Source organism: Caretta caretta, chromosome 11, assembly GCF_965140235.1.
Source record: "Caretta caretta isolate rCarCar2 chromosome 11, rCarCar1.hap1, whole genome shotgun sequence".
Classification (NCBI taxonomy): domain Eukaryota; kingdom Metazoa; phylum Chordata; order Testudines; family Cheloniidae; genus Caretta; species Caretta caretta.
In genome coordinates this window covers 29,631,915-29,658,017 of record NC_134216.1, presented here as the reverse complement: position 1 = coordinate 29,658,017, position 26,103 = coordinate 29,631,915, and the positions used below count along the sequence as shown (strand labels likewise).

The window sequence follows — 26,103 nt, the reverse complement described above, 5'->3', positions numbered from 1 at the left end:
ACTTCCACATCTATCTGTCTGTATCCATCTCTTGTCTCTTGTCGTGTATATTTAGACTGTTAGCTTCTTGGGGCAGGGACCATTCTTTTCATTTTTAGAGCTTGTCCAGCAACTATCACAATGGGCTTCTTGTCCTGACTACGGATCCTAGGTGCTACAGGAATATGAATAAATAATTTCCTTTCAAACTAGTCTCCCAGTAAACACTCTCATAATTCCCTGTCATTACAACAATGGTCGGATCCACCAGTCTCTTGTGAAAGACAGAATCATTCTAACATTCAATGACAAACAGCTAAACAAAATTGCTCAAACAACAGGGAACTGTGCATAATTTCTATCAATTCTAATGGATGTTAAGCTTTTTCAAACAGACAATCTATTTTCTTTGTACTTTAACTCGAGGCCAGGAATGCATTATTTCATTTGATAAAATATATATGGAGAAGTGAGAAGTAACTGACTATAAGTACTGTAGATTTGGTAAAGTACATGTCATATTCGGTTTCTTACACCCTCATCCTGCAAAGATTTATGCAGATGCTTAACTTTATGTACCGTGAGTTGTCCTACTGGCTTCCATGGAACTACTCACACGCATAACCATTTGCAGGATCTGAGCCTTAATCCTTCAGAAGAATCCTGTTTATAAAAGTCCGCCCCAAATTTAGGCTCTGTAAAATCAAGGAATTTTCTACATACAGAATTTAAGGCTGATAGATTTTTTTTAATGTTTAATTTCTACAGAAGCAGTTTCTAAAACCAAATATTTCCTTGTAGAGTTTGCAGCTCCAAATTGCAGCACTGTGCTCCTTAATGAAAACCTGAAAGTGAACATGTATAGGAACTAAGGTAGAAGGCAACAAAAGGAAGGTCTATTTTGTTTGCTTAAGAAGAGGCAAGTTCAAATAAGAATGTGAGCAGTAAAAATCATGGAAGAATTTAAAATATATTTTAACACTTAAAGTTATTAGTAACATTGGGCAAAACTAAGGTAGGACTTGCACCTGCCCAGGAAAATGAAGTGGAGTAATACCCTTCCCCTCCCCTCACCTCTTACTTCCCTGCATGACTACCCAGAGATTGGGCTTGGGGCCTGGTGCACAGAGTTAAGGAGCATTTACTACCCTCTAAGCCTGTGGGCTGGGAATGATTCCACCACCAAACCCCCATTACTTTGGCCAGTGCTAGTGTGCTGGAGGTAGTAATTTACTGCTGGCACATTGCCAGAGCAAGGGAGTGGAAGATGTGGAGTGTGTGGGGGTGCGGGTTGGGGGGGTGGGAATTGTGGCTCCTGGTATTTCCTCCTGGAGCACTACACAAACATGCTACCCCTTTCCAATAGTACCTGATAACAGAATAATATAAATGAGACACTGAAAGATCAGTGAGGTTATTTAATTCATCCACCCTGCCAATTCAGGCATTTATCTTAATGTATATTTTCCGGTACCTTTTTCCAATCCAATTTTAAGTGACCCAAATGACAGGATTTCCACATCTTCCACTGGGATACTATGCCACTTAAGTCTCACTGTTAGGACATGTTTCATTCTTCCCATCAATCCCTCCATCTCATTAATAATTTTCCCCTCTTTATCTGCCTCTTTTGAGATATACACAGTATTTGCATGGAAATATGTGCTGAATTCAAGGTTTTCACCAGTGCTGCCATAAGACAACTCTTTCCTCCTTATAGCATGATGACCTAATGCTTTTACATATGTACCCAAATTTACATTGGCTTTTTTATGCCATATTACAATGCAAACTCATGCTCTTTGCTGTCCTCTCACTCACTTAAACCTCTTTTGTTTTTCACATTACTGCTTTTCAAATGTGTCATTTTAATTTAATACAGGTAAATTCCAGTTTTACAAAGTGGACATCTAAAACATTGGTAAATTGGAGTTTCCAGTGCATGACTGGCATTCTACATCAATTTCAGAAAAGAGGGGAAAACAAATTTTGGATAATCAGGGTTCAGAAAAATTAGGATTTACCTATATTTATCTTCCTGATCATTTTCTACCAGAAAATAGCTGGCATTTAGTCAGGTTGAATATAATCATTTTGTTGTTCCCTACCTATGTTTTCCCTCCTGCATCTCTGTGAAAAATGGTGCTGCATTTCTGTGCCCTAACTACTGTTTGCAATGTCTCCCAGCGTAGGATCACCATAACTTTCATTAATATGTCTGTTCTTTATTTGTTTACAGGCTTTTCTGTGGCACTCATAGTATCTGAGAACCTCACAAGCATTAGTAATTTACCCTTACAATCCTCAGTTTCTAGATGGAAAAACTGAGGCATAGAATATGTAATTATGACCAGGATTTCACCCAGAGAAATCAAATGACTTGTCCAAGATCACACAAGAAGTCTGTGACACAGCCAGGAATTGAACTCAGATCCTCTTAAGGTCCCAGTCCAGTAGCTCTACCACAAGAATTCTCCCTTCCACTTCAGATAAAAAAATTAAGATGTTTAATAAGATTGGACCACCATACACCAATCACTGTGATGCCCCACTAGAACCTCAATTAGAATCATTGTCTTATACCTTTGTTTATATTACTCTAATCAGTTGTCAGTCCATGATTTCAAACCGATAGAAATGCTTAAAGATCACAAATTCAAGCGGCTCTGATGAACATCCCTGTAATTACCATAAAATCCATATCTAAAACTATATTTTAAAGCTGATATGAAAACAAAATTGGCAGATTTTTAGTTACTTCAGCACCGTATGCTGGGTAACCTCACAAGCCAAGGCTAGGAGGGGTGCTCAGCATGAGAACAACTGAAAGTTTACCTTCCCTTTTAGAATGCCTGAAGTCACAGTGGCTGGTCTGTACTCAAAGTGCATCAGGCTCTGAGAGCTGAAATACTAAGGAAATTCTGCTTGTCCATAGCAACTGCAGTATATGACAGGCAATGGCTTTCAAAGCTTCTTTACCAACATTAATAAGGCACTCTAAAATCCACCCCATTAGTGGAGGCATTCAGTGCATATCGCTGAAGAAAATGAAATGTAGCATGTTGTTTGTAGATCACTTAAAAATAAATCCTGATCAAGAGACTCCCATCATATGTAGAGTCCTCACCACAGCTTTACGTTAGTTTGAGTAATGATGTAGTGCATTCCAGAATTTCACCGTGGACTCTAGGTGTGCAGAGAGCAGGGTACAATTTGATAACAAGCAGGAAAGTGATTGCTCTTGCTCTTTTCCTAATACAGACATTAAACAGATTTCTTGATTTCTGTCTTATAATGAAGGGACATTATAGACCTTTCCCTGCCAACATCAAAGCTTCTTCAGATTTTGTTTTCTTCTTCCCCCCAAATATTGCTTAATTCCCCCCTCACAATACTTTTGCTAATGCGGAACGTGATGACAGAACCAACACTTGTCATACACCAATGGACTTGTAAGTCCCTGTTCCGCAAATGTTTGCTTACATTTACATGCAGGCATAGTCCTATTGACTACTCCCTCAGACAAAAGTTACGTGTGTAAACTGTTTGCAGGCTGAAGACCTAAAGCCCTGTCTACATTAAGTATGCACCAATATAAATTTGCACTGATGTAAAGTTACTAGAGTAAGCCATGCTGGTGGAGTCAACCGCACTTTACCTCAGTGCAGAGTTTACACTAAGGTAGCTACACTAGTGCAAATTTCTGTATTATAGACAGGGCCTAAGAGGCAGCCGGTGTTTGGTAACAAAGGGAATGGGATTATTTATCTACATAAAGTTAAGCATATGCATAAATGTCTGCATGTACAGACAGCAGTGTGGCAAACACCTAGGTTTCTAAGGAGGCAAGCCTCACCTGCATGAATCGAATAAAGGAGGAAATTCCAAACTGCTAACTGCAATCTAATTTAGTTACTGCAACAGCATGCAAGTCTAATGTTTGCACATTTCAATTAGTGTTTACTTTCTAGTTACTGCATTTCCTTCTCTGCTGTGTGAGACCCTGTACGTATTCAGGTCAGATGTATGATGCTCTATTTGTCTTTTTTTTATATAAAAATGGGAGAGAGGCTGGATATGTGAATACAAATATTACAGGGCTTGGCACCTTTAGGTCACTGGTTCAAGTTCATCCCAGTTTAGTAGTGACCAGTTATTAAAAGTGGGTGGCTGTTCAGTGGCCTGTATTAAGGGAGTTGATGGTCATAGTCCTGTGTTTTATCTTAACATTGTCTGCTCAATGTATCAAAAAATCACTGGAACCAGTTGCTACAACAACACTGCAAATCATCAAAAAGTGACATTTGCTGGCCATCACAGGCAGTTCTCTAGAGATGGCTTATTCAAACCAAGGTTAAGTCACGTTGGAGGGATAGTATGGGGGAAATTACACTTCATAGGCCAGTACTACTATCTATTCTAGAGCTAACCATTGAATAGAAGGTTTTAGCCTTTATTGCTAGTAATCCAACACTTTTCAAACATACCAAATGACTAAAGAAATAGTGGGAGGAGGGAAAAGAAGCTAGGGGTACAATATCCTTTGTTCAGGAAGGCAGTGGCAGACCTGAAGGCAAAATTATCCTTCAGCCATATGCTGAGATCCTGCAAGCCTCAGATTCCCATTGACTTTAATGAGCTGTAGATCAGGCCCTAAACCCTGGAAATTCCATTTACTAGGGGATAATTCTCCACATAAGGCCTGATCCAGAACCCAGCGAAGTCACTGGAAAGACTAAATACTGACTTCGGTGGGCTTTGGATCAGGCCCATAGTGGCTACCCACTAGAACCTCACCTCCTCCAAGCTGACTCATATTCCTTCTGAAAATGAGTAGTGCCTCACTACACTGATTTTGGCCTGGGAATCAGTGGGCTATGTGGTGGGGAAGAAGCAGCCTCTTTCACATTTAGCAGGCAGATTTGTCCAATAATTGAATTTTATTCCCTCCATACTGAGGGGTGATATGGCCTTGAATGCTTTTCAACACTGTGTGACTTACTCATTTTCACACACACACACACACACACACACGTGGAGGATAATATATGCAAGTTTCATTGGCAGTAGTCTGCCAATGCATCTTTTCTAGTGATGTGAGCCAATTCATTTGTGGTAACAGACCTCCCACACTATTTTTTCTTCCCTCTCCTAAGGCAATGTGGCGACCTCCTTTATGAGCAAGTCCCCCACTCCAGGATAATGCCAATCCAAACCAGCAGTGCTGATAGTTCTTAATTTTTTTCTTTGCCACATGGAGAATGTGGGATATTTAGGAACCAGCTGCAAAGAGTGCAAACACAAAACCACATTCTTATTCTTAAACAGCATTCAAACTGTTTGTTCCTTACACTATGCAATTTGTCACCGATCATAACTGTGGCCAGAATCAATTACAGGCATAGGGATAAAACTTATGGCTGTTGTTAGTTTATTCTTAAGTCTCCTGCCATATTTAGTAGAGACCTTGGAGAGTTTAAAAGACTGAGAATCATTATGTTTTCTTTCTGCAATATTGAATATGTGAAAAGCACACAAAAAATGTAATTATTGTGGCACTTTAGTTTCAATATGCTAAATTCTTGTAGCTTTTGTTGAATGACAAAACAATGTCCCCAAGTAAATACATTGTTACAGTTTATCAATTGAATTGGAAATACAGTTTTTGCTAGGCAAATAGAGTTTTGTTTGAAAGAAACATTATTTATCTACAACTTCCAAAGGAGGAACAATATAATGCAAAATAAATTGTGCCCTTCTCCAGGAAGGGATCTTATCAAGAGTCCAAATTTTTTAGCGTGTGCCTGAGGCAGAAGAAAGTGCTTTTCTCAACAGTATTTTAGAACTAAAAAAAGGAGCCTGGTAGAATGGATTTCGTCAGGAATGTGTTGAAATGACACAGGCATCATGTAAGTTTTTTTGAGCTAACTTGGTTATTCTTAATATGTAGTTACACTTACAAATTATTAACATTTTATTATCTTTAATTCAATGATTTTATAATTGCTACTGAATATATGGGTGCTAGGAAAATGGTGTTACTATCTTATTTGTTTTAAGCACAAATTTCAATGCAACCTTAAATATGGAGTCTCCATAATTAATGTGCATACTATTATCATACTAAAATCTTGTTCAGAATCCTTCAATGGCAAATACATAATAGATTGTTACAACTTAGAATATAGGTACTACAACTGCCATTTAGATTCAAACAAAATGGATCTCTCACTAAATTCCATACAGAATACTACATTAAAATTGTCAGACAATATTAAGCATTAAATAGTCATGAAATTATTTTGAAGTTTGCACATGCAAGCTTAACTCTGTTTCATAATGCATACAGCATGTATACGATAGAACAATCTGTAGTTACATGTTCATGTGCTATTTCTCAAATAGTAGCTTAAAATCATAGCAGTGTTGAAAACAATCTACACCTTCTGCTATAACAGCTCATAAAGCAGCTCAGTTTAAGATGTAGCAAGATATTCTGAAGTATAGTGTCCAGTGACAGTTCCTCCCTAACAAAAATGATGCCTGAATTTATAATAGGAGAGTATTGACATGAATCTACACAATAAAGGAGAGATTTTCTAAGGCACAAAGGAAAGTTAGGGACCCAACTCCCATTAACCCCAATGCTCATTGGATGTTGTGTATCTAGCTGCTCTTGGTGCCTTTGAAAATCATCCACTAGCACAGCAAAACTTCACTTACAGGACCTGATTTTAAAAAGTCCTTAGCACCTATGATAGGAGTTATATATTCTCAAAAGATCTCAGCTCACATTTAGCCTCTTCAGTACAGGCATCGGGTTTTCAAAAGTGCAACCTGCTACTCCCATTGTGATGTTTATGGGCAGATTTTCAAAAGAGTCCAGTGCACTTGTCTTTTGTGTGTATTCAACATCTAACCTGGTTGGGAAGGGGATACAGGAGCCATTCTGAATTGAGAAGATTTAAAATTGTGCTAGGATTCCTTTCTGGAGAACAAGGACACATTTTATTTTGAGCAAATTCTTGCCCCTCATTCAGGACTGAATATTAATTTATACACATCTTTCCATTCTCTCCTTCATGCCCCCCCCCCCGATATCATTTTTAAAAGAGTAAACAACAGTTATAATGGAATATTCTACCAAGATTAAAAATGATCTAACTTAACTGCCAAACACTATTCCTGAGTGTTTTGAGAGCAGCATAGGTTGCAAAACATGGAAAGTTAAACAATCCTTAGGAAAGAAGGAAGATCCTTTCATGGATTAAGAACTAGTTAAAAGACAGGGAACAAAGGGTAGAAATAAATGGTAAATATTCAGAATGGAGGGGGTAACTAGTGGTGTTCCCGAAGGGTCAGTCCTAGGACCAATCCTATTCAACTTACTCATAAATGATCTGGAGAAAAGGGAAAATAGTGAGGTAGCAAAGTTTGCAGATGATACTAAACTGCTCAAGATAGTCAAGACCAAAGCAGACTGTGAAGAACTTCAAAAAGATCTCACAAAACTAAGTGACTGGGCAACAAAATGGCAAATGAAATGTCATGTGGATAAATGTAAAGTAATGCACATTGGAAAAAATAACCCCAACTATACATACAATATGATGGGGGCTAAATCAGGTACAAATAATCAGGAGAAAGATCTTGGAGTCATCGTGGATAGTTCTCTGAAGAAGTCCATGCAGTGTGCAGAGGCAGTCAAAAAAGCAAACGGGATGTTAGGAATCATTAAAAAAGGGATAGAGAATAAGACGGAGAATATTTTATTGACCTTATATAAATCCATGGTATGCCTACATCTTGAATACTGTGTACAGATATGGTCCCCTCATCTCAAAAAAGATATACTGGCATTAGAAGAGGTTCAGAAAAGGGCAACTAAAATGATTAGGGGTTTGGAATGGGTCCCATATGAGAGAGATTAAAGAGGCTAGGACTTTTCAGCTTGGAAAAGAGGAGACTAAGGGGGGATATGATAGAGGTATATAAAATCATGAGTGCTGTGGAGAAAGTGAATAAGGAAAAATTATTTACTTGTTCCCATAATATAAGAACCAGGGGCAACCAAATGAAATTAATGGGCAGCAGATTTAAAACAAATAAAAGGAAGTTCTTCTTCACACAGTACACAGTCAACCTGTGGAACTCCTTGCCTGACGAGGTTCTGAAGGTTAGGACTATAACAGGGTTTAAAAGAGAGCTAGATAAATTCATGGAGGTTAAGTCCATGAATGGCTATTAGCCAGGATGGGTAAGGAATGGTTCCCTAGCCGCTGTTTGTCAGAGGGTGGAGATGGATGGCAGGAGAGAGATCACTTGATCATTACCAGTTAGGTTCACTCCCTCCAGGGAACCTGGCATTGGCCACTGTCGGTAGACAGGATACTGAGCTGGATGGACCTTTGGTCTGACCCAATATGGCCATTCTTATGTTCTTAAAATGACAGTCCTTCAAAACAGTGGCAAATCCAGACTACTAGGGTGTTAGGGATTTACGAAAATTCAAATCCCACCTGCTTTTTTTTTTTAAATAAAGACTCAGTAAAGTAAAATACATCTCAGCTATTGACAGCACATTGATCTTACTCATTAGTTCATCTGGGAGAAAGGGAGTCCTTGCCTCAAAGTGACAATTTTTTTTTAGAACAGACCCTATAGTGGGAATAAATAATACATTCATAGCTAGTCATTTCCATGGTCAACCATTAGTTTTCATGCTCACACTGACTGAGAGGTCATGAACTATGGGAGGGCGTGAACCTGAAATTACACTTGTAAATGGTTTAGTTATCAGCTGTAGATCAGCTTTTCTCAAAGGTAAGGGAAAACAAAGAGCTCCTTAGTATGCCCTGAAAGTCAGCAAATCTGGGGTGATTTCCCCACTGATGTCAATGCCCCAGGCATTTTGGGCCAGGAGCTGGAAGACATTCCAGAACTCCAGGGCTGTTGTGGAGAATGTGCTGCCAACTACATTCTCTGTATTATATCAGTGGTAACATTCATCAGAATCTCTCCTGGCTGTAACTGTGTCAGTGTATCATGGAAAAAGAGGGAGCCTCTCAGGCAGGCTGTTCCCAGGCCACTTAGGGCTTTTATAGATCAAAACCAACATCTTTAAATCTATCCAGAAGCTTACAATGCAGAGCCCATGGCACAGGTGTAATTCTCTCTCTACAGGGCACCCCACTTACCAAACAGGTGGCTTCTCATATACCAGTTCCAGCTTCTGAATCAGTTTAAGATGTAGCTCCACATTCAGTGCATTGTAATGGCCTAATTTTAAAGTGAGAAAGGCAGGGGTGATGGCAGATGATTCAATATATCATAACGTGTTTACATCACAATATTTAATTATAACTTTTTTCATTTTAAAATGTCTATTATTAAATTGGTTTTGATCATGCTACAAGGATGAGGATGATCATATGGAGTAGGGCAAGCATTCACTTAAGGAGATAAATGGAAAATAACTGAAAATATTGTAAATAAAATAATTTTAAATGAAGTCACTTATAGTGCTCTAGATTCTATCCCCCTTTCTCCCGATTGCCAATACCATTGAGAGAGGTAGAATCAGTGGAATATTGCTGTCACTAGCAAGCCTTTGATAAAGTTTTTACAATATTGTCATGTGACATCCCTGCCACAGAATGACAGTGAGAAATGCCGTTAGACAACCATTTGAACATGATGCTCTTAGACATAGGCTGACATGATCAGTTTGCTTCAACAGAAACAGCCAGATGGACTTTATAAGTGGTTTTGTTTTCTTCAGTACAACCCTCTCACCAGCCAGTTTTTGTAGCAAGGCTCCTCCAGGCTAAAGATGAAGTGAAAATACCCCCTGTCCCAGTCCAGATGTGGATTATTCTCCTTCAGACATCAACCCTCTTCCATAAACTCTAAGCTCTGCAAGGGGAGAGAATGGAGTCAAATTGGGCTGGGGTGGGATTTATGGAGTGAGGACTCCACTCCAGCCTAGTAAAGTTAAACAGAAAAGCTAATAACTTCACACTGGATTAGCTTTTCTATGGATCATTCTCTCTCACAACAACCATTTTTCATGGGCGCGCTTGTGGACAGGTGGAAGTCTATAGTAATTAGTGCTTACTATTTGATTAGTGTATTTAATTTCAAAGGAGTTACTGATTTTATGATGGCAGAGATACTTTCAATTTTTTCATTCCTTATCCCTTTCTCTCTCTCCCTTTTTATTATTTTTTAAAAGTTGTTGAATTTCTTTGTGCCTTGCTATACCAACAGCTTTTCCTTTCACACCTAATTTCCCCAATCTGTGTAAGTTACCTTTTGAATACCAAGTGTTCACACTGTCTGGAAAGTACAGTATGAGGAATTTTGGACATTATGCTGGAGCTTTTCAAAAGACCTGAGCCAATCTGGCTTTGTACTGGTAGGATGAGGATTTTTACCATGTTGAGCTTGTCTCTTAATCCCTGATTAAAATAAACTCTTCTTCAGCTAAAATAGATCAATTACTATTTCTCCCTGCATTCTCCCCCCTTCCCCAAAAAATAATGCTCCTCCAGCTCAGAGAACAATTTATGATTTTCTGGATCTTTGTTAGCTTTGTGAAACTGACCAGATGTTCAAATAATGCTGTAGTTCCTATAGCACAATTCTCCATTGTGTTGCCGTTAGAATCCCTTTCAGATCCACTTCACAAGTACTGAGAAAAGATAGCAGAAAGCACTCACGGCAGGCACACTTTCCATCCAGTTCTAGAGAGCCTGTCACTATAGTATTTAGGTGCTGACTTTCACCCAAGAACTAAGCCAAGGCCAGTTCTTGAATGACTGACAGATTGAAGGGAGAATGTTTTGTGTACTGTGGTATTAGGATGAACAAAATCAAATCTGAATCCCATTCCTGTAGCTCCTGCACAGTGCTTGGGGCACAGACATGCAGGGAGCCTTACAGAACCCACTGCTGCCAAAGGGAAAGGAGAGTTAGTCTCCAACAACTGCCCCTCATTTGTAATTGTCCTACTTCTCCTCCATAATGGGAAGGAGGGCAGAGAAGTAAGGAAGCCCAGCGAAGAGAAGTAGTATAGAAGAATACTCAGTAGCTGCTGGTCTAATAAAGAGCAGGGTAAAAACACTGGAAGCTAGAGGGGAGGAAGTGGAGAGAGAGACACCAGGGTCTAGGAGATGAACAGCTAATGCAGTTTAGGATGCACATTTTGGACACAGTACATTCTTCCCTGCTATGGCTCCATTATGGTTCATAGAGAGGTGAGAGTGGCATAAAGGGACCTTAAATGCCCATAACCAGCAGGAGGGGAATTTCCCCAGCAAAGGCACAGCAAAACACAGCTGTAAGCTTCCCTCCTGAAGACTCCCTTGCAAGCCCAGGTGGGAGAGATGTACCACAGGGCAGGGCAGTGGCCCAGAGGGCAGCTCAGGGAGACTATAGTTTAAATCCAATAAACCATTATGGTGGTTTTAACATGGTGGCTTAAAGCCACCACAGCGTCCGCCTCCCACCCGTCTTCTCCCCAGCTGAGAGTTCTAAGAGGTGCAGCACAGAATCTCACCCTTTGTGTGCTTTGTATGGGTGACAGAGGACAAAGTGTGTGTGTGTGGGGGGGGAGAATATTTCAGAGGATTGTGAGTGTGAAGAAAATCCCACTTTGGCTTTTTGTTTGGGTCCTTTCTAACTTTGCTATGCAGTGGACAATAGAGTCAAAAGGGAGGAGTGCAGCTCCCCTTCCCTAGCTAGAAAGCACCCCCTTCTCTTCTTGTGCACGCTCACTGCTACAGCTGGCACCCCTTCTTGCCTGGCACACAGAGTGCTCCCTTTCCTTTTGCACTATGGGATACACCTCTGACTTAGGAAGGGAAAAATAAAGTTAAATAAAATTACATACATTTAAAAAAAATTCACCCTAGAGTCTGAGGAAGATTCCAGTATAACTCCCCTCCTCCCGCACACACACACACACACACACACTGCAATAACAACATGTTGGACTGCTTGTTTATCCACTTCTGCCACAGCCATTTTTCACATTTCCCTTTACACATAACTTTCACTCCCTGAACTAGCCCTTAAGGCCATTGTTGTCTTTTCATTCCAATTCCTCCTCAAGACTCCCTTGGTATCTCCAGGAAGCCAGGCAACAAATAATGACTAGATCAGGGGAAAGAGAGAAACAGAACTCCCACCATATTTGTAGTGGATTCAGAACCATCAGGTAGAGGACATATCACTAGCCTACAGGACTGCAACATTCCCCTTCTCCTTTGTTACAAGAGACAATACGTGAGTGTCTTAAGAGACATTGTACGCTTTTCAGAATAGGAACCACATCTTTTTGCAATACAAATAATACATAAGACAACTGAAGCAAATCTAAAAGGATGGAATTTAACCAACAGCAAACACAACTATAAATAAAGTTAAATAATCCAGTTTATTTAAACTAAACCCCCACACATTAAATAAAATAAGAGAATAAATTCAGTCCAACTATACATCAATAGAGGTTAGTTCTCTTAATTAATAAGTCTTACATCCTTTTAATTCCCTTCCGCTCTGCCTGACAGAAGGCTGCCTAGCAACCACCTGCTTTATACCCTGAAGTGGGTTCCCCTCAGGCTCTGCTCTTGGAGGGGTACTCACTCTTTCCCACAGATAACTCACCCCTGTTTTTCCCTATTCAGAATCACTGAAAAAAGGGAAGATGGAACAAAACAGAAGAACAAGAAAAATGGTTTGATGAGGAAAGAATCAGTAGTTACTGCAATATAGACACCAAAAAGCATTTTAAAAGGGAAGCAATCTTATCACAGTCACCACACATCAACTAGAGGCTCAGATAATTATTTTCACCTGATTATTTAAAGAAACAATTCTGACAAAATTGGGACAATCACAGTTAACAACAATACACTAGCAAGAGTAACTTTTTGTAAATAATCTGTAAAAGGGACCTTGACAATTTAGTTTAAAAAAATACTACTCCACAATTTTTTTTAGAACAAAGGTGTTTTTTTAAAAAATAAATAAGATTATTGTGGCACCTGGCACCATTTCTAAATAAACAGCTAAATATTTTTTACCTATTTGATTTCCCCATGCATTTTAATATCAGAAGTGAACAGATTTGTGTCCTGTAATTATATAATATTTGGTGTAATCCTATCCAAGCAGAAAAAAGTAATCTTTTAATTATATTACTGATCCATTAAAATTACATGACTTGATTTCTAACCACTTCCTACTGTATTTTATAACTAGATAGTAATCTGAAGCCCATATAATTGGTAAACTGCAGAAATCTCTCTGCATTCTATATAGAGGAAGTAAATGTGAGATCAGTGTTTTTAGCAAATATGATTAATTATGTGCACACTACAGAAAGAACTTAGTAGAGAATATGCACATGCACGTCAAGGGCTGGTTAATAACATTATTTAAATACATACAATAAAATAAAGTCAAGTCAAGTCAAGTGAAAAAAACCTGCCTTTAAAAACTGCTTAAAATAAAAATTCAGTTAGCATAAAATAAGGTGGTCTGCCTACTTACTGAAGCAATTTTGATCAAATAAAGTCCACCTGTGTGCAGTGCACTGCCTTCTCTTCACAGATGGGTACAATTCAAGGTCCTGTTTTTAACTATAAAGCTCTTCATGCTGCCAGACATGACTTCATGAGGTAGCATGACCTGTCTCACCCTGCCATCAGGATGACTGGAACCTTCTGAAGTGCTCATCTTGATAGTCTGTAGATATGGTCTTTTGAGAAATGGAGGGGGGGGGTTCTCTCTGAGGAGTCTCACTCTGTAGAGCTCCCTCCTTCACAATCTTGAATGTATTTATGATGTAGGGAAGAGTTATCTCCATTTTACAAAGGGGGACTGGAGGCACAGAGAGATTAAGCCCTAGATCCTATTTAGGTACCTAGCTCCTATTGAAATCAGTGGAAATTGGGCACTTAAATATTTGAAGATCTTGGCCTAAGTGACTTGCCCCAGGAAGTCTGAGACTGAACAGGAATTGAACATGGGTTCCTTGTGGCCCAGGCTAGCACCCTAACTACTGGATCATCCTTCCTCTCTAAGCATCACTTGAAAACCTGTGCATTCCTATTTAATAACTGTCATCTGAAACATGCTGTCCCATTATGATGTGAGAGTCTTCTTTGGCATCTTCCCCTGAACCCCTGAAATTAAAATAAAATAGCTAATGTAACTCTTACCCATGCATGCATACATGCACTCTCTCTCTGTGTATAGAAAACAATGCAAAAATATTTTAGACAAAGCTCTCTTCAACTTGCATTATCAAATGCTCTCTTAGAAGTTTTGGCTGTCAGCTGTTTTTAAAACTTTCCTCCCCAGCCTCAGTAGGGGTGAAAAAAATCTCTCAACAAAGGATGAAGTGCATTTGGAATTGTTCTGTAGTGTTATACCTTCGTATATAGCTTAGCTCTAATGGTAAGAGAGACAGTTCTGAATTATGGCACACCTCCCGTGAGCTGCATGAATTTTCATTAACTGGCTCACTGGGTGATTCACTTCAAACTCACTGATCTCTTCTCCCAGGATTTTAAATGCTCTCTCTCTCTCTCCTTGCTTCCAAAGCTCCATTTTCTCTTCTCCTTGGTGCTCTCTCTCTCTCTCTCTCTCTCTGATTACGGGACTTAGTTTCTCCCTTCACCCATGGTGGTTTCATCTAATTCTTCACTATTTTCTGGGCTTGTCTCTCTAGTGTCAAGAAAGTATATCTACATACAGTATTAAGATTCCAGTGCCCACCATCCAGAATACACAGATTCAGACAGACAGACTCTTGAACTGAAGAAATATGTCATTTATTTGCTACTTCAGTGAGATTCTGACAAAATTAGGGTTAAATGCAAGTGCACCCCCACACTCGGATGCTTGCCTTAAGTACACTGTTACAAAATTATTCATTATATATTGTATAAACACTTTTTCTGCCTACCACTAAGATTAGTATGCTGACCTATCTGTTTTCCTGACTGTTCTCTTTCCTTGCCAGAAAAGCAGGAATCTTTTCACATGTCCCAATACCTAAAGTATACATTCCAATTATTACATCCTAAATTTAGGATTGTCACCATATGTCACTCAGAAGCCTAGAATGCCTGTTGAGTCAGTGTCATGTGAAGGAAACAGCCACACGCATGGCTGAGAGCTCTTTTCTTCAGAATATCACCAGGTTCAATCATCACTGGGATTCACAGTCTCAGCCATTTTGACTTTATCAATTACTCCAGTGTGAGCAGAAGGGCATGTATCTATTCCATGCCAAGAGTCCTCGACCATTATAATATCAGAGGTAACATCAACCAATGACTACCCTTCACTACAGCTAATTTGCATGCAAGAATCCACTAGCTGTATGAGCAAGACTGCACAGATGGTGGATTACTTGGCCCAACTGCCACTCCCATGTGACAGCATGAGCTTTCAGCTGCTAGTTAGTAAATAAGATTTACATCTTCTAGAGTTAGGAAAACCCACTAGGGTTGAATCTGTAGACAACCACTTGGAAATGCACTGAATGTCTGACCTTTTGGGACTCATTGTTTTCCTTTTTTGCTCATGTCCTCCTAAAATCTCCTCTCTACTCGTAGGAGATATCTTTCTTCCCAGGGACCAATTCCTGTTACAAACTTTCTCACTCCATTTGTTGCATTTTATTTTCTGTCACACCTTCTGGCTCACACAGAGCTCTTGAAAGGACTCCATGTAAACTGAAATGAAACCTTAGTGTTTGTTTTAAATGAAATCCCAATGAACTGTTGCAATTTGTGTGGTTTAAAAACATTATAAAAAGCAATTGCCCTGGAACAGAGACCCAGGGGATGAGCGGAGACGCATCTGAGAAATAAAGTAGCTCACATATTGTGTTAGTGTCACTGACCTTTATTTCCTTTGGCAATATTAAATGTTTGACTGTGGAGTTCCATTCCAATGTTGCTTTAATGCCTAAGCCTACCCAGCATGAAAACCCGATGAAGTGAGCTGTAGCTCACGAAAGCTTATGCTCAAATAAATTGATTAGTCTCTAAGGTGCCACAAGTACTCCTTTTCTTCTGCAGCAGTATCTTTAGCTACAGCTAATACATGCAGGGTGCTAGCAATACTGTATTATGATGGGAAATTGAGTCTCTTGCAAATAACTACATTTTTCCTGATGCACTGAAGAAAAATAGAACTTAACAGTTCTGGTTCCAATGCTCCCATAGGGACAAATAAAAGCTTTATTTTGTTGACTATCATCATATCAATAGCAGAAAACTGTGTTATTTCTTATTTGTCTCAGAAATCTTCCCCCAATGATAATAATGGATCAATTGCTATTGCCATTATAAATAAGAAAAAGGATACTTCTAGTTTAGATACCTAAATGTCATAGTACAGTTGCATTTGCTAACTTATTCTGCACCATACAATTCAGCACTACCTGTAGTGCATTGTAAGTTATTCCTCAGCTATTACTTGATTTTGATATGTCAAAAGACAACTATTGTACGACTTAGTATTGCCATACTGTGCAAAACATGTCTGAGAATTTTGTCCTAAAATAGGAACTGCACAAAGGATATTTTAAATGAAAGTAAAGCTGCCTAGTAAAAGCCAAAGAATAAGTCCTTGAAAGATACTGTAACTACCTCCTACATATGATTAACTTCTGAACTCTGAATAGATTACTCAGCAAAAGCTTACTTGCTGTCAGTGTAATTACCTCCTAAATCCATCTCTGTATTATGTTGTCCAGCTCTTGAGCCAGACATTCTTATTGACTAGGTGACAAGAGCAGGAACTGGAAACAAGACAGGATGGAAGGATAGTAAAATAGCATCTGTGAGACTGGAAAGAGAGGCAGAGATTCAAGCAGAAGGACACGTATGACTTACAATTGAATGTAAGTGATCAGAGATGTAAGAATTCCACATAACAAAAACATATCCTGTTACCCTACACACAAACTTGTAGGTAAAGTTTGGATCCTCATCTAGTGTTCAACTCAGTGAGTTTGGTTCAGCCCATTACAAAAAGCAAAGGGTTAGGACACTTACAGAAATGGGAGGCTAAGCCAGACAATGATTCACACCCCAACCAAGCCATTCAAACAAAAGAAAATCAGAGACTAAAACAAGACCGACAGAAACTCTCACTGTCCTCTCACCATTAGCAATATAACAAAAACAAATAGCCAGAAGTATTATTTCACCATAGACGCAGAGTGAAGAACCATAAAGCCACAAAGAGCAACACAAAGCATAAAGCCAAAATTTGACAATGCTCTAAAAACACAAACCCCATTGAGGAAGCAGGGAAAGGGAAACCAAGCCCTGCCAAACCTAGCCACTAGTCCTGCCGCAAACAGCCATTGCTCAGGAGCACCTCTTTGGTTATGTGGTCTGATTCTATGCGCTTTCCTGAGAATCTGCGGCGCAACAGCAGCCGAGCTCAGTCACATGAGGTCCTCCTCTAAGCAGGAGCTTGGCTTTTAGTGGCTACCTCTTTGGCAATGGTATAATAAAGCGACCTCTGTCAGGCCTATGGTGTGCTCCTCTAGACAAGAACTTGACTGTTATGGGTTGTCCATACAGCCACAGCAGGGCAAAGCCATCTCCGTGAGGCAGAGTAACCTCTGGGCAGGGCCCTGGCTTTTTACGGGTGTGGTCTCAGTCACCCCCACACAAGGGGGCTGGAACAATATGTATAGTGGGGGTGCTGAGAGCCATTGAACCAAACTGTAAACCCTGTATATAATGGAAACCACTTCAAGCCAAGGGGTGCGGCAGCACCTCCCACACCCCTAGCTCCAGCACCTCTGCCACTGAATGTGCTAATTCCTCCCTCCAGAGGTTTTGTCACTACAGAAGAGCAGAATGGGGGGGAGGGGTGGAGGTGGCAAGATAAAGGAACCACTTCATCAGGTCCCAACTCAGAGACAGCAGGAGTTTATTAAAGCAACTAGCCCAGTTATTGGGCTACTCCCAAATTATATTTGCCCCAGGTCACTTCCTAGAGCACCTCAGTTTGGGACATATTTTCTGGCTTAGCAGACTCTCCTTGGTCTCTTAGTGTCCTGCTCAATCTCTTTTAGGGCTTTAATCTTACAAAGAGAGGGAGGAAATCCAAGCCCCTTCCATTAGAGCAGCCTTCACAAGCCTGTTGCCACTTCTGACACAGCGTCAGCCTTGCTTCCAGATGTCACATACAACTGATTTCACCCTTTTCCCCAGGCTACTAATGTCCTTTTAAACTGTTCCTCCATTTGGACTAGACCCTGCACCTACTGAGGGGTGGGGCCTCTCTCAACCAATATTGCTCTACTCCCAGGCCTAGTTTGGTGAGGGGCCCATACACCCCGTCACAGGGCTCCACTGAGCTAAGCATAGGACATAATGAGACACTCCCCCTGTCCTGGAGAATTTACAACCTACACAGATGAATATCAGTTTTCTGTGAAGGAAAATATCATCTGAGACTGGGAGGCTACATGAATTTGTATGCAGGTTTTTCCAGTACTTAATCTCTGTAATAAAGAATTCTTGTATTAAGAGAATTGAGACACCTGAGAATAGGCAGGAGATTCCAGGTCATTTGACAGTGCGCCTCTTGCACATTACTCATTAAAACCATCACAAATTGTCAGCATTGATAAACTGGTTACATGTTTTTTCAAATTGTTCACAGTGTGCTTTGTTTGTTCAAATTTGACATAATCATCAATAATCTTGCTCCATTAGTAGGAAGCCATTCAGGGCAGCTATTGAGTAGAGTACATATGTAGGAGCTGAAGAACCTGCTCTCTCCCCAAAGCCTTGAGTCTGTCACTTGTGGCTCTGCTTCTAATACTATTATTCCTCCCCAGAAAAAGCATTACACTTAAACTCCCACTCTCAAGCTGCAGCAGAGAGATCACCACATATTATCAAGAAATATATGTATAAAATGGAAGGATAATAATTCAAGAAGCAAACTCCTCTATATTAATGAAAGATGAATTATAGAGCACTAACTTCATAATTTCCAACTATGACTAATTCCTTCTGGTAGGCATAACCTCATGGAATATGAAGGAGATATTACCATAGGAGCAGCAAAGAACTGAATTGTTCAGATTAAATGTCTAGTACCTACAGACAGAAAATTTGGTTAGATGCACAGAACTGAATTTATTACTCACAAGCTCCTATTGAATGGAATGCATGAGGTTATTAATTTAAAGAGAAAAAAAAGATTCTCAGGGTCAGATTCAGAGGGGAATCTAATGTATTTTTATTAACAGCTTCTTCTGGATCTTCAGCATAACTAAAACTCCCCTTTCACTTACATCTGGTTACATAAATCCTCTGAATATGGAATTCAGTCTTTGTCAAGGTCCCATGCTTTTAAATATGTCTCCTGTAATGTAACCTGTCTACTTCCCCAGACTTGCTTTCTTACCTTTCTTAGGGTTTTTATGTCCATCACTGTAATACCAAAGTACTTCCCAGCTAAGTTTGATTGTCCACTTGTATGAACTATATGGAGTTGTCTGTGCTCTGCCTTTCCCTGGGTACAGGAGGTTCTGAATCCATCTAGGCCCAGGTTGGGGCATTGTTTGTCTATCTACACAGTTACTGTGTGAAAGCTTTCTCAATGAAGAGGGTCTTGCAATCTGTCTTAAAGGTAGTTACCTCCCAGAATAGTCTGAGTTCCTGTGTGATTAGCTCACACCTCACATGCCCCCTATTCCTACATTGGGCTTAAATGTAAATCAGGAGTGTTCAATATTTACAGCAGCCAGGGATACATCTTACTTTGCAAAATAGCTGTATTCCATTTGTCATCTATTTCTTATTAGGACACTGCTGTTTTATCAGACATTGTTTATTTGCTACCCATTCATCTGCTCTGTTCTTTTAAATTGGGTTTATTGTCCATTGTGTGTAAACTTTTGTTCTGCAGTGGAAGTTTGTTCTATTTATAATTGTATTCCTTTAAATTTTATTACTTTAAAAGGGGGCCTCACTATATGTTGTCTATTTATGATTTAGAGCTTGTCTACATGGGAGTTAGCATAGAGTAAGCTAGGTTGTGAATTTAAAGCACACTAACTATTCTGTACTAACAACCCATATGGACACTCATAAGACACCGTAAAAGTGCTTGTGTGTGTTTTACCTTAGTACACTTTGAAGTTGCTACAGTAATACAAATTAGTTTAAATTATACTAAGCTAAACCACACAAAGCTACTTTTAGTGAGCAGAAAGAGTGTCTATGCAGAGAGCAAGTAAAGAATAGCTAGTGCCAGCTTACTCACCAACTTCCCACGTAGACAAGCCCTTAGTTGGACATAGCAAAATAAATTTCTATTAATGTCAGTTCGTCTCTTAGTGGAACTTACTGTTCTACAAAAATCCCTTTTTTTCTGAGTTTAATGGACTAAGATCTGCCATCACACCCTTCTTTACATTTTCTTCTGGCTGTGGGGCACACACCCATAATTCACTAAAGTCCAGATCCAAAGCCTGCTACAGTCCATGGAAGGACTCCCATTGACCACAGGGGGGATCTGGATTATGCCCTAGGCTGAAAGTGCACTGCACTGCAAAAGTTCCAAGTTAAAACAAAGAAGGTAGAACATTGGAGGCTCCGTGCAAAAATCATTGTAGAGTTATTAACTCTAGTTAATATTAATATTATGATTTACTACTTGTATTCCTGCACCAACTAGAGATCAAGATCTAAATTAAGGCTCCATTTTGCTGAGCACAGTATATGCACACAGAAAGAGAGTCTATACCCCAAAGAATTTACAGTCTAAATGGAGACAGGAACTAAGGCATATAGGGTGAAGATGATCTGGATGATGGGATGGATTGCACCCTCAGCAAGTTCGCGGATGACACTAAGCTGGGGGGAGAGGTAGATACACTGGAGGGTAGGAATATGGTCCAGGGTGACCTGGACAAATTGGAGGATTGGGCCGAAAGAAATCTCATGAGGTTTAACAAGGACAAGTGCAGAGTCCTGCACTGAGGATGGAAGAATTGCATGCACTGCTACAGGCTGGGGACCGACTGGCTAAGCAGCAGTTCTGCAGAAAAGGACCTGGGGATTACAGTGGACAGGAAGCTGGATATGAGTCAACGGTGTGCCCTCATTGCCAAGAACGACAATGACACATTGGGCTGCATTCGTAGGAGCATTGCCAGCAGATCAAGGGAAGTGATTATTCCCCTCTATTCGGCACTGGTGAAGCCACAACTGGAGTACTGCATCTAGTTTTGCCCCCCTCCCCCCACCACTACAGAAAGGATGTGGACAAATTGGAGAGAGTCCAGCAGAGAGCAACAAAAACGATTAGGGGGCTAGGGCACATGACTTATGAGGAGAGGCTGAGGGAACTGGGGTTATTTAGTCTGCAGAAAAGAAGAGGGAGGGGGGATTTGATAGCAGCCTTCAACTACCTGAAGGGGAATTCCAAAGACAAAGTAGCTAGGCTGTTCTCAGTGGTGGCAGATGACAGAACAAGGAGCAATGGTCTCAAGTTGCAGTGTGGGAGGTCTAGGTTGGATATTAGGAAAAACTATTTCACTAGGTGGGTTGTGAAGCACTGGAATGGGTTACCTAGGGAGGTGGTGAAATCTGCATCCTTAGAGGATTTTAAGGCCTGTCTTGACAAAGCCCTGGCTGGGATGATTTAGTTGGGGTTGGTCCTACTTTGAGCAGGGGGTTGGACTAGATGACCTCCTGAGGTTTCTTCTCACCCTAATCTTCTATGATTCTATGATTTTGAGCTGTGGTTCTGAGAAGCGCAGCACAGAACTCACAGCCAAGAGGGAGGGGGACTATGGTTAAGTCACCAGTATGACCTCTAGGATGCTACAGGCCAGAGACATAATTTAGGCAGTTTCTTAAAGCTAAGTTAGAGCAGCCTGTCCCCACATGACAATGAGTAGTAGCACTGCCCAGAATCCCCATAGCCCTATGTGCTGTTGCAGTGGCTGCAGCCTCAAAATACTCTTCCCCCCTCAACTTTTCACCTGATAAGTCCTATATGCCAGGGCTTGCTAGGGCTTCCTCAGAGGACAGCCTTTGGCTGTTTTGGCTGTTTTTGTGCCTGATGAATTCTCTCCCTACTGGATCCAGGGCTTTTAGCACCCCTTTGCCTGGTGTATAGGGGCCTGAGGGGTGATGAACATCTCATCCACGGAGAAAAGAGTCTTCCTGTGTGACCTGGGCAAATCTATGGCAGAACACTGAACTGAACCCAGATCTCTTGAATCCCAGTGCCTTAACCAGAAGACTGTCCTTCCTCAAGAAATTCTCTTTTTCTTTTGATTGGTGGTGGGGGCATTTGCCAGGGAATTGGGGGGAAAATGGACTAATCTGGACCTGGCAAAGAAACAGGAAGTAGTGGCTCAGGAGTTTATATATATTTATTTAAACAGAAGATCGAGGGAGCTTAATCAAAAGATAGAAAAGATACTGTAGGTCTGATGCTGATCTGACACCAGGTCCACACTAGTCTAATTCTATTGACGGCAGCAGAATTATTCCAGTGTAAATGATAGCGGAATCTGGCTCTTTATGTACTAACTCTAGGTCCTGTGATAAGGCTGATAAAACTGAGAACAAATCTAAGACAAAGATTAAAAAATAGTGTTTGATTCACACCTCCCTTCTGCCTCAAAACATTAGACTGTTAAATCTCTGAGCTTAGAATAGACATAGGACCTAAGGATACAGGAGGATTCATCAGTGTTGGTTAACTGGGTGCATCGTCCAAGTACCTGCTGGAGTCCTGGTGATTGGGTGGTACAGTATGCTGGATGGTACAGATCTCCCAAATGCCCATAGATTTCTATGAGAATTTCTGTACATACATGGAAAGGCTGAAGTCTTGTGTCTTGGTTAACTGAAAAGGCAAAGAATGCAATTAAAAACAGAATTAAGGACAGGAATTATATCCAAGCTTCAGAAAGTTATGAGTGACACTTTGCCCATGTTGCTTCTATCTTTGCTTATATCATTAATTTCTTGAAATCAACTCTATTCAAAATTATTTCTAGCCCTGCTTTGTAAAATATTCCCTTGAACAAACATAGCGAGGACAGCAATGCCTTAAGCTCTGAGATGTGAATCTTAGTACCTAAGGCACTGTTTACAACATGGTTTTGTTTAGTGGGTTATAGGCATGGCCCAGTTATAGTACCTGAAACAAAATAAGAAAGGGCATATTTTCAAAGCAATGTGCAAGGTTTGCACAGTGCATCTCCCACTGCTTCTGTCCTGTGAAGTGCTGGGAAAAATTATACCCCTCATGGACTCCAATGACAAACATACACTAGCTTCAAGAACCTATCAAAAGTCAGTCAGTGCTTATCAAAAGGATTTTATCAACATGGCAGTAGCTTTTAAAAAGAAAATTTAAAAATACTGTTGAATTAAATTGAAAGCTGTTTAATGTTTCTAGATTCTCTTTTCTTCATACAGAAGAGCTAATGGTCGTGAGTGAATCAATATTGAACATTGCAGTTTCTTTAGTAAACCAATATTTAAAGATGGCCAAATATATACAAAACTAGAATCTTTTAAAAGAACCAGGTGCCAGGCCATTTGGGTCTGAAACTCTTTTGCCATGTCACCACAAGCAGCCACTTATCATATAGGTGGGCCAGTACACACCAATGGCCTGAGTGGCTGGCTAGTCTGAGCTGAAAGCTTAGGCCTCTGCCCCGTGTATCCAACAGAAATAAGAGGGCAATCTATGCAGAGTGTGAAAACTGACAGAATTTATGATGGTGGCAGACAAGTCTGATATCCAGACCGGGTCCTCTTATCTCTTGAGAGTCCAATAAAAGACCCGGTGAATCAGAGAGCAGCTTCACCTTCACCACCATATTCCACCAACTGGTTAGCCCACTTGCCCATTTGTGGGTATTTGGGATGTGCAAGAATCATAGATGGTCGAGTACCTACAGTAATTTATCATGCATTGCCTATAGTAAAGGATGCAGCGTTAGGCACTTACTATAGAATTGTTGCGCAGCTGGTTTATGTGGAGCATAACCCATCCCCCGTTGCATTTCCAGAGCACAGACGGTAGTCCTGGGGAAGAACAGGAAAGTTAAGCAGTGTGAAAGAAGTTCTAAGTTACCTCTGACATTTCATATGCACTTGCCTGGTCTACAGTAGAAAGACAATTGGGGTAAGGGCTGACTGGTACAGCATTGAAGGAGAGCTGGTGCACCTGCAGGCTGCCACATTTTAGACCTTAGGTGACAGACCCAGATCCTAGGAGCCTATAAGTGCAGCCTTTGCCCTACAGCAAGGGAGTCTGAGGCTGGGAGGTGACACAGGCCAATGGTGACCAACACCCATAAAATTCAAAGCCCTATGCTGAATCTTCAATTCAAGATTTCCAAAAACAGGAGTCCACTTTTGAAAGTCAGGCCACTTAACTAGATTCCTAACCTAGTATTTAGGTGACTAACTTTAATTTCCCATTTTTGAAAATCTTGTCCTCCATTCTTAACGACCGACTACTGCATCCTTCCCTCTTGAAGATATTTGTATTGTTAGTTTCAAACATTTTTCCCCATGTCACAGATTAGGTATAACATTTGTTCATTTCCCAGATCATAGGAGATACATTTTGATTTGGTATAAAAAGTTGAGTCCAAGTTTGATGTTCTGAGTGTCAGAATGAGGGAAATATCTGGCTCCACCCAGAATTCTGTCACTTGTAAAAAAGAGCCTAGACTGGTACAACTAGTGGTAGCTTTCATTAAGCCCTGCATCCTTGATAACTAAAGGCTATCCTGTTTTGGAAACATGATTTATGAGTTTTCAAATGACTAAGTTTCCACTTATAAACATTTAGAATCCCTTATTGACCTCTGAAATCAGTCATAAAAATACTGCTGTCATTATTCCCCCCTGAAAGGCTACATGTTAATGCAATACAGGATAGGCAGACTACATTCAAGTTTAAAAGACAGTGTTACCTGCTTTATTACAATACAGCAAACTATTCTGACCCCCCCGACTACAGATCTGAATAAGAAAAGATTATTTATTAGTAATTGTTTGTCACAGTCCTACCTTCTCCTATCTTACCTGATACCCATTATGCTCACTATGTCTCCATCCATCAGGAAGGAGGAGGTAAGTAATAACTGGCAATCTATGTGTTGACCTCTGCCTGCTTACTTTCTACTAGTTAGGCACTTCCAGTGTGAAAGAGTTTGTTCGAATAAGAAAAAAATATGTTAAGAGATACTTATGACTTAAGTGATACTGTCTAGGCACATCGGGGTGGATGTAGGCTAGGAGAAGAGAGGACTATGACAAGTAATTTTCTTCACTGTATAGCCATGTCTTCACGTATCCTGCATGATAATTATTACACTAACTGAACACATAGAACAGTGGCGGAGTACTTACCTAGTGTGGCACTCAGAGCATTGACCAGCTGAACTCTGATTCTTCTGTAGACAAGAGGTCCAGTTGATAATGGCAAGTGAACATAGGTGGAGATGACCCAGGGCTGCCTAGCAGATGGAGGGGATGGATACTTTAGCCTTCCAAGCCTGTGAGATGGCCACAGTGGAGTCCAACCTGAGAAACTGCAGAATGATTGTATTAGCTTGGTCCTAAGCAAGGAAGATATAGTCCTTCATCTACCTGGCTAGGTCCAGGAATTTTAGGTTTAGCTGAAGCCCCATGTTCACTCGCAGAACAATTAGTACTGGAAACAAAATCCCCAGTTTTTCTGTCAGGAGTGGTGGGATGAGGCAGAGGGATATTTTGATAAGAAGAGTTCCAATAGTTGCCTCCTGAGCTTGGGTTTATTCCTGATCATATAGTCAGGCCATTGGCTGGGAATCTGTGGACAGGGTGGCAAAGAAACTGCTAGCATGCAGAGATCACTACTGTTTTTCAAATCTAGAAAGTTAATGAAATTTCAAATTTTGAAAAAAACAGGGTGTTTTTTTTCAGAATATCCCCATTCCTTCCCTGTTTAACCATCTTTACTAGCACACTTTAAATTGATCTCCTTTTGCATCCAGTTATTGGAAGAGGCATTGACTCAGATCCCTGCTCTGAGATG

General features: G+C 40.3%; 1 long non-coding RNA gene across 1 annotated transcript; it reads right to left on the bottom strand.

Moving 5' to 3' along the window:
• Nucleotides 1–22,680: 22,680 nt before the first annotated feature.
• LOC142068444 (uncharacterized) lies at nucleotides 22,681–25,613 on the bottom strand. The gene is made up of 3 exons (XR_012664275.1): nucleotides 25,437–25,613; nucleotides 24,022–24,098; nucleotides 22,681–22,905 (listed from the first exon to the last, which is right to left on the bottom strand). It is a non-coding gene; the product is annotated as an uncharacterized LOC142068444 (long non-coding RNA).
• Nucleotides 25,614–26,103: the final 490 nt, after the last annotated feature.